At 45.2% G+C, this 8245-nt stretch overlaps 1 long non-coding RNA gene across 1 annotated transcript; it reads right to left on the reverse strand.

Annotated features, from left to right (window-relative positions):
* Window positions 1–2: 2 nt before the first annotated feature.
* Window positions 3–3172, reverse strand: LOC141027961 (uncharacterized). The gene is made up of 4 exons (XR_012190020.1): window positions 3053–3172; window positions 2718–2784; window positions 2569–2624; window positions 3–2472 (listed from the first exon to the last, which is right to left on the reverse strand). It is a non-coding gene; the product is annotated as an uncharacterized lncRNA (long non-coding RNA).
* Between the last annotated feature and the right edge of the window lie 5073 nt (window positions 3173–8245).

Genomic DNA, 8245 nt, shown 5'->3' on the forward strand with positions numbered 1-8245 from the left:
ATGAATATGTATTGATTTAAAGTTTTTTTTTTAACTAAAAAGGCCGGTGGTAGCACACTAGATGCAGCAAGACTCTGGGACAAGAGCAACTGTACATGTACCAGAGATGTGGTAGGATGGTAGGCAATGTGTGTGCTCACCTAATCAATAACTTCCTCCCACCGAGCCACCAACCAACCATGGAGGCTGGAGCGAGCTATAGCTATAGATAGGATCAAACTATATATGATTAATATCTGTTCAAAATAAGGGATATAAAGGAGGAAGAGATGTGTCTAAATGCTTCCTCCCTTCTAAACTAAACTAGACCGTGATGCGCGTGTTGTCGCGCTCGTCCATTTTTGGGATAGGTTGATAAGAATTTCTGTCAATACAGGAAGGTAAATATGAATGCTAAATCTGTATAAATTAACACATGCATTTTTTAAGTTGACAAACGGGAGAAATTTGACCAGTTTGCCGTATAGTGTGAAAGTGAAGGCTGGGCACACATTTCCATGCCCATCTGTGTTGATGAATGGACGCTAGACATATATGTGAAATGTGGACAAATTAAAGTTAGTCAAAAGTCCAACATCCATTCATGTTTAGATATGAGATTGAAAAAGAAAAATCATAGAAAGTTTGATACATCTGTGTCAGCCAAAAGGTTTAACAACACGTCCACTACATGCCCAAGACGAAGCTGTCAAAGTTTTGGTTTTCTTAATCAATTCACAAGTATGTAGCAACACTAATATCATCCAATCATTGTGGTGAAAACATGTTTTCTACAGGCTAACACTACTTCACTTGGAAGAATTTATAGAAGTTACAGTGTGCAAGAATGTGAACAAACCATCTTCAACAAAGATGTTTGGATTCAGAACTTTTATTCCCTTGACACAGAAAAAACCATGAAGCCGCAAAATTGTAAATTAGATTTTCTGGATACAGTAGATTGACTCTGTAAACTATGATGTTGGTCTTTGCACTCTGTATAGGTGGCAATGAGAAGTTCTGCAAAAAAGAACCAATGAAAACAAAAAAGAGAAGATGATTTATTTTGTAGTATGAGCGTGTATTTAGTTATCTCTTTATTTTTGCTGCCATTGAATTCTCATAAGTTTTCATTGCTCATTATGTGCTCATCTGTCTCGCGTTGGTCGGAAATAGTGCCATATAATCTTTGCATGATGGCAGAGTAGCGAGGAAAGAGCGAGTTTATTTGGCTGACAGAAAAAAAGAAAAATAAAAAACAAGTCATCATCACCCTAAATATGCAAAGAGGATACCAAATGAGGTAGGCACTTAACTGCACATGTTATAGTTGTTTCCAACATCAAGGAAAAGTAAAGACGAAACTAAACTAACAGTTTCATCGTCTGAAGAATGTATTTTTGCCACTTGGCATCTTTCCAATTTCTAAACTTAAACTGCTACTCCCTCCGTCCCATAATATAAGATCGTTTTTTTTTTTGAATTTTCAACGGGGGGAGAGAATCCCCCACCTGAATATATTGATCAAGGTGGGCTAAAATCCCAGATAGTTACAAAGCACCAACTTTACATGAGGAAGGGATGCATGAGGAAGGGATGGACGAGCTTCAGTCAGCCGATCACGCCAGAGGACCGCGTCCTCCCTACAGCAGCAGAGCAGGCGGGCAAGGGACGGCGGCAGGCGTTGAAAAACGACCGCGTTCCGGTGTCTGCCAGCAGCACAGCATGGCGAACTCAACCTCCGACTCGACGCCTTCCGCCACCGCAGCAGCAAGTGCGCCGAGCTTGCAGACCGTAACACCGTCGACAACGACCTGGACATGCCTCCAGAACGCCATCGCGAACGGGCAGGAGAAGAGCATGTGGTCAGCAGTTTCCAGAGCAGCAGAGCAGAGTGGACAGCCGGCGTCTTCTGCATCGACAATGCGTTTCCGAAGCAGGACGTCCCTCGTGTGTATGCGTCGTTACACCAGCAGCCAGCAGAAAAACTTCACCCGAGACGGAGCACGCGCCTCCCAGATCATGGGGGCGAAGCCAGCGGCCACCCCGCCAAACCGCAAGAGCCTGTATGCGGAGCTGGACGACAGGGTGCCTTTGGGTGCAGCGGCGTGAAGAAGCCGTCGCTCATCTCCCCCGGCCCGCGCTGGCAACGCGGCCAGGAGCGCAGCGACCACCGCAAGTTCGCGCTCGCCCACCCTTGTCAGCCGGGGCACCAGGCAGCGAGCGAGGCCGCGCGCGCGCACCTGCCCGACCGTCGCCTCCGCGTCCAGAGCGTGGGAGAAGAGAGCCGGGTACGCCACCGCGACAGGCCCGCAGGGCAGCCAGCGATCCCACCAGAAAGAACATGTGCTCCCCTCCCCGACGTCGACAATGGAGATGGCGCGGTAGAGCGGGAGCAATTTCACGATCGCGGCCCGGTGTTCACCAAGGGCCAGCTCGCCGCGAGCAAGGAGGGAGCGGCCACCAACCCCGCCCCATATCCAGGCTGCCCACCTAGAGTCCGGGGTCGTGTGTAAGATCGTTTTTGACACTAATAGTATCAAAAACGTTTTTATATTATGAAACGGAGGGAGTAACATATTCACGTACCAATCTGTTTAACACGTTAAATGTGTTGGTGCTCTCCTTGGAGCTGCTTGTCTATCCTAAAAAAAAATTCAACCAGGGGCGCAGTCAGTCAGGCAAGCAAATTTGCAAAAGGCTGAAATATAATCGGCAACTTATAGAAGATGCAGTACCATCAGCTAGGTGAATGCCACTGCAACTGAACATTGCTTCGTAGTTCCTGCCAATTTTATTATTATACTGTGAAACATTAGCAATGCGTCAGTTAAATATGGATAAGTTCGGCTAGTCGGCTGTAAGGATACGTGAACTACAACGACGGTAGGTAATAGGGAGCAGGATGCGAGGAGTGGGCGGACGGAGGAGGTGGCTGAGGGTAGCTAGGCAGCAAATGATGTCGCCGGCGAGCGCTAGAGAGAAGCAGAAGTCGCCGTTCTCACCCACCGGCTACCGCCACCCTCACTCCCATCCCCGGCTACCAAGATATTCGCCGCGCCATGCACCTCACCTCGCCCACCGTCGTGAAGCCGTCACCAGCCATCGCCGTCATCTCTCTTCAGCTCCACGCCTCCACCAAGAAACGCCATACGCCGCTGCCGCCAGAGAAAATTGCCCGCGCCGCCGCAGGAGAATCCCCTCTGCTGCCTGTGCGCTGCGAACTGAGGCGTCGTCGCTGCCGCTTCGGTGATGGGCTCACAAACAAGCCGGCCCAACCGCAGCCTTTGGAGCAGCGGCCCAAAAGAGACGATGAGCCTGCAAAGATGGTTACCTCTTGCAAAGATCATTCCCACCTTCTAAAACTCTCACGAATGACACACCACATGTAAACCATTTGTCACAACCTGGATTTTTCTCTAAAAACTTTATTCAAAATGTTTATCTCTTGAACCATGTGTCCAAATCCCAACTTTTTCACCTTTGGGGTTCTCGCACTAAGATCTTCGAAACTACATCATGTTAATAGGTTTTGACAAAAAAAATACGAAAACACGAAAAAATTGGAGTCGGAAGCACAGCTTTGTTCCACTTATTTTCCTCTTTTCGAGAAGCACAGTTGCACTTCTCGTGAAAGCATCTGTTCTTTTTGTGGAAGTGCTTTTTTTTTCTTTTCTGAAAAGCACTCACGGAAGCAAGTATGTGCCTCCACGCAAAGCGAATATGTGCTTCTCGTGAAAGCACTTTTTTCCGTGCAAAAAAAAGGTCAGCAAAAAAATCCAGAGAAAGCACCTAAGAAAAACGGGCGAAAACCGAAAAGCTGAAATAAACCGGAAAAAGACTCATCCAAAACCCGGAAACGCAATAAATCCAGAGAAAGCACCCAACATGCGACATGTGGTGATGGCTAAACGCACCACTTGGCATGCTCCCAGGACACCAAAAGTTACCCCTGGAGGTCCCTTGCAAGAGGTAACCTCCAATAAATTACTCCCCTGCAAAGATGATCATGCTCAGATGCGGGGAAAGATCTACCGCTACGTCTATGTATCGCCCGTACCGAGTTGGCCCAGTTTAACGCCACGGTACCGGGCTGGCCAGTTTCACGCGTTCGCGTGTTTGTTCGCTTGCACGCTGTCGCTGCCTGGAACATTGGGTTCGCTCGACCGGTTTCTCCGTGGGTTTCTATTTTGTTTTCTTTTCTTTTTCCATTGATATTTCATCAGTTCTCTTTACTTTTTTTACTTAGGGTTTCTTTGTTTTTCTCATTGTTTCACCCCATTTTCTTTCTTTGATTTTTTACTTCTGGATTTCTTTGTTTCTTTTGTGGTCTCCTTAGTTTTTATAGTTTAATTTTGTTTCTTTGTCAGCTTTTATCGATTTTCTTTCTTTTGAACACATGTCTACTTTTTATCACTACAAATTTAAAATTTATAGAGAACACATGAAGCATCTTTTTGATATATGTTGGACATTTTTTAAATAAACATGTTCAATTTAAAAAAACATGAGTTTGAACACATTTTTGGATGCATAGTAACACTTTTACAAATACATGCTATACATTTTTTAAATAAAAATAAAATATTTATTAAACTGTGTGAAAAAATTACATTGTATAAATGTTTTTGAAAATTTCACGGAATTTTTCATGAAACACGTGAATATTTCTTGAAATGTCATGAAACATTTTTTTAATGGAAACAAACTTTTATTAACTTACATGGACATTTGTATATAACATTTATCTAATCTTGCAAACATTTTTTTGAAACACTGAATATTTCCGTCAAATGCTGCGTACATTTTTTAATTGGCATGACACGTTTTTTACATTATGCAAACAGTATTTAAATTTTATACATATTTAAATACAATGGTGTATATATTCTCTTTTTTGAATTTCCGCGAACATTTTTAAAAAGTTATCAACATTTTTAAAACTGCACTAACAAATTTTTATACTATGTTAACATTTGTTTTCAAATTTGTGTTTTAAATTTATTTAGTAAATTGAAGTTCTTTTGCAAATATGTATTTAATTTAAAATATAAAAACAAAATTTGGTGACGTCAGCACGGTGAGCTATGTGGGACGGCCCACCACAGGCGCCTTGTAGGTGAGGCAGCCATGCGCCTCACAATTGTCGTGTTCGCGATTACGGAGAACTTCGAGATTTTGTACTTGATCATAAAACAGCATCAACTAATATCTACTAATTAGGTCTTCTAATCTATAATAATTAAAAAACAAGTAGTGTTCCTTTTCCTCCTCGCAAAGACACCTTCGTCCAACTTCCCTCATACGCTGATAACCCCTTTTCCTCCTCGCAGAGACACCTTCGTCCAACTTCCCTCATACGCTGATAACCCCTTCAATCACCAATAATATGACTGTCATGTATAGCGAGGGAGTATTAGAGTTTTCCTTTGCAATAATTGTTTGATTTTTTTTCCTTCGTAAATGCACAATAACTCTGCAGTTACTGTTACGAGATCACCCTCCTAACCAAGGTCGCTAATCAATCTCTAATATATAGTTCATTAATCAGATTTGGTGTGAAACCACCAACATATTTTTACATCCGTATCAACGCACCGACAATTGTGTAATCAGTTAAACTTGCCAACTTAAGTGTGAGTGCCTTGGAGTTTCTTCCTCATGGGTGATGCGAGGGAGAATGCGAGGTAGTTTTATGATGTGGTGGCTAGGATAGATGGCTCATGTACGATCTCTTATCTTATCTCTGATAGGCATAACTTATAGTGTGTCTCTATAGGATGGTAGTGCTTGTTGCTGCTCAATCAACATTCCTCTTCTTTTGAGAATGTTGCATACTTAGTATAGATCTGATGCAAGTCATACGGAACACAATTCTATACTCATTCTTGTTTCTACATAAACTAGTTGCAGTGGACTCTACCGATCACTATGGAGGATACTACGTAGAATTTGTTAAACATGCAACATGTCACGTTATGTGACCGACGCATCTCATAGGAGATAGTTAAGATAGTTAGGTTGTTAGAGTCTTATGTTTATCTCATGTAACCTCTTATCTCTATCTCCTTTCTTGATCTCCAAGATTGTAATCCAAACCGCATGTATGCACTGTTATGGGAGGTGCGCCCCATCTATTTAACACGAACCCGTCGGCCTGAGCAAGGCAAGACGTTCCGCTAGTTCGCACATGGTAATCAGAGCCCCATCTCTTCCCATCTACTAAGATCCCATCTACCCGAGCCTAGCCATGTCTTACTCCTCCTCCTCCGGCGCCTCCCAACCTACCCTCAATGGACAGGTCACCGAGAAGCTAACACGCACGAACTACGTGTTGTGGCGCACGCAGGTCACTCCCCATCTGCATGGCGCCGGTGTCTTCGGCTACGTCGACGGCACCACGCCGGAGCCGGCCAGGCTTCATGTCACCAAGGACAAGGATGGCAAAGAAAGCTCTGCGCCCAACCCTCTCCACCCGATCTGGGTCAAGGAGGACCAGCAGGTGTTGGGCTACTTGCTCAGCACCCTCTCCAAGGAGGTGCTCGTCACGGTGACCACGGTCACCACGTCGCTCGCGCTCTGAACCACGTTGGTAGGTATGTTCTCATCACAGTCCATGAGCCGTGTGAACAATATCAGGACGGCGCTCATCAACGCCCAGAAGGGCAACCAAACGGTCGCCGCCTACTTCGCCTCTCTCCGCGGCCTCGCCGATGAGCTTGCGGCTGCGAGGAAGGCAATCCAAGACGACGAGCTCATCTCCTACATCATCCACGGGCTCGACGTCGACTACCAGCCCCTCATCTCCGCCCTCGACGCCCCCGTCACGCCGGTCTCCCTCGACGAGCTCTACGCCATGCTCAGCAACTTCGATCGGCGCATGGCTCAGTTCAACCACTCGGGCGGCGGTTTTCGCTCCTCTGCCAACGCCGCGGTCCGCGGCCGTGGTGGTGGCTCACGTGGCCGTGGCTCTTCCGGCAACAAGGGGAGGTTTGAAGGCGGTGGTGGCGGCAACAGTGGCGGCGGCAACTCCAACGGCCGCTCCGGTGCATCCCGCGGTCGCCGTGGTGGTGGCCCAAATCGGGCCCGCTCAGAGATGCCCCGCTGCCAAATTTGTGGTAAGCTAGGGCACACCACGAAGGACTGCTGGTATCGTTACGATGAAGATGACGATGACTCCCAAGATGAAGAAAAGGTGGTCGCCGCGGCTGATGGATCCTACGGCGTCGACACAAATTGGTATGTTGATAGTGGTGCCACTAATCACATAACCAATGAGCTTGAGAAGGTCACGATGAAGGAGAAGTACCGTGGCAAAGATCGCATCCACACGGCAAGTGGAGAAGGTATGCAGATTTGTCACATTGGTCTCTTGCATGTCCCTAGTGCCGCTAAAAGTCTTCTCTCTGTTCATAGAATTGCCCTTGATAATCATGTTTTTCTCGAATTTCATCCATACTTCTTTTTGATCAAGGACCAGGCAACGAAGAAGGTTCTCTATCGAGGTAGATGTGTTCGAGGGCTTTACCCGTTGATTCCGGAGCTTAGGAGACTCAATAAACAAGCCAATGGTGTTGTCAAAGTCTCGTCAACACGGTGGCACGATCGATTAGGGCATGCTGCTTTTTCTTTAGTTGAAAGATTACTTAGGAAAAATAAACTCCCATTTGTTGGTGAGCGAAATGTTGAAACTATTTGTGATTCCTGTCAATGTGCCAAAAGTCATCAATTACCATACCCAATATCTACTAGTGTTTCTACCAAACCACTTCAATTAATTTTTTCTGATGTGTGGGGTCCTGCCCCTACTTCTGTTGGTAGACACGAGTATTACGTAAGCTTCATAGATGACTATGGCAAATTTGTATGGATTTACCTCCTCAAAAAGAGATCCGATGTCTTTCAAGTTTTTCAAAACTTCCAAGCCTTGGTTGAACGAAAATTTGCTAGCAAAATTATTGCAGTGCAATCGGACTGGGGGGAGTATGAAAAACTAAACTCCTTCTTCCAAACACTTGGCATATCACACCACGTTTCATGCCCTCATGCTCATCAACAGAATGGCTCTGTTGAACGAAAGCACAGGCACATAGTTGAAGTTGGGCTAGCCCTTGAAGGAAATATGCCCTAGAGGCAATAATAAAGTTATTATTTATTTCCTTATATCATGATAAATGTTTATTATTCATGCTAGAATTGTATTAACCGAAAACATGATACATGTGTGAATACATAGACAAACAGAGTGTCACTAGTATGCCTCTAC

Source organism: Aegilops tauschii, chromosome 7 (assembly GCF_002575655.3).
Source record: "Aegilops tauschii subsp. strangulata cultivar AL8/78 chromosome 7, Aet v6.0, whole genome shotgun sequence".
NCBI lineage: Eukaryota > Viridiplantae > Streptophyta > Magnoliopsida > Poales > Poaceae > Aegilops > Aegilops tauschii.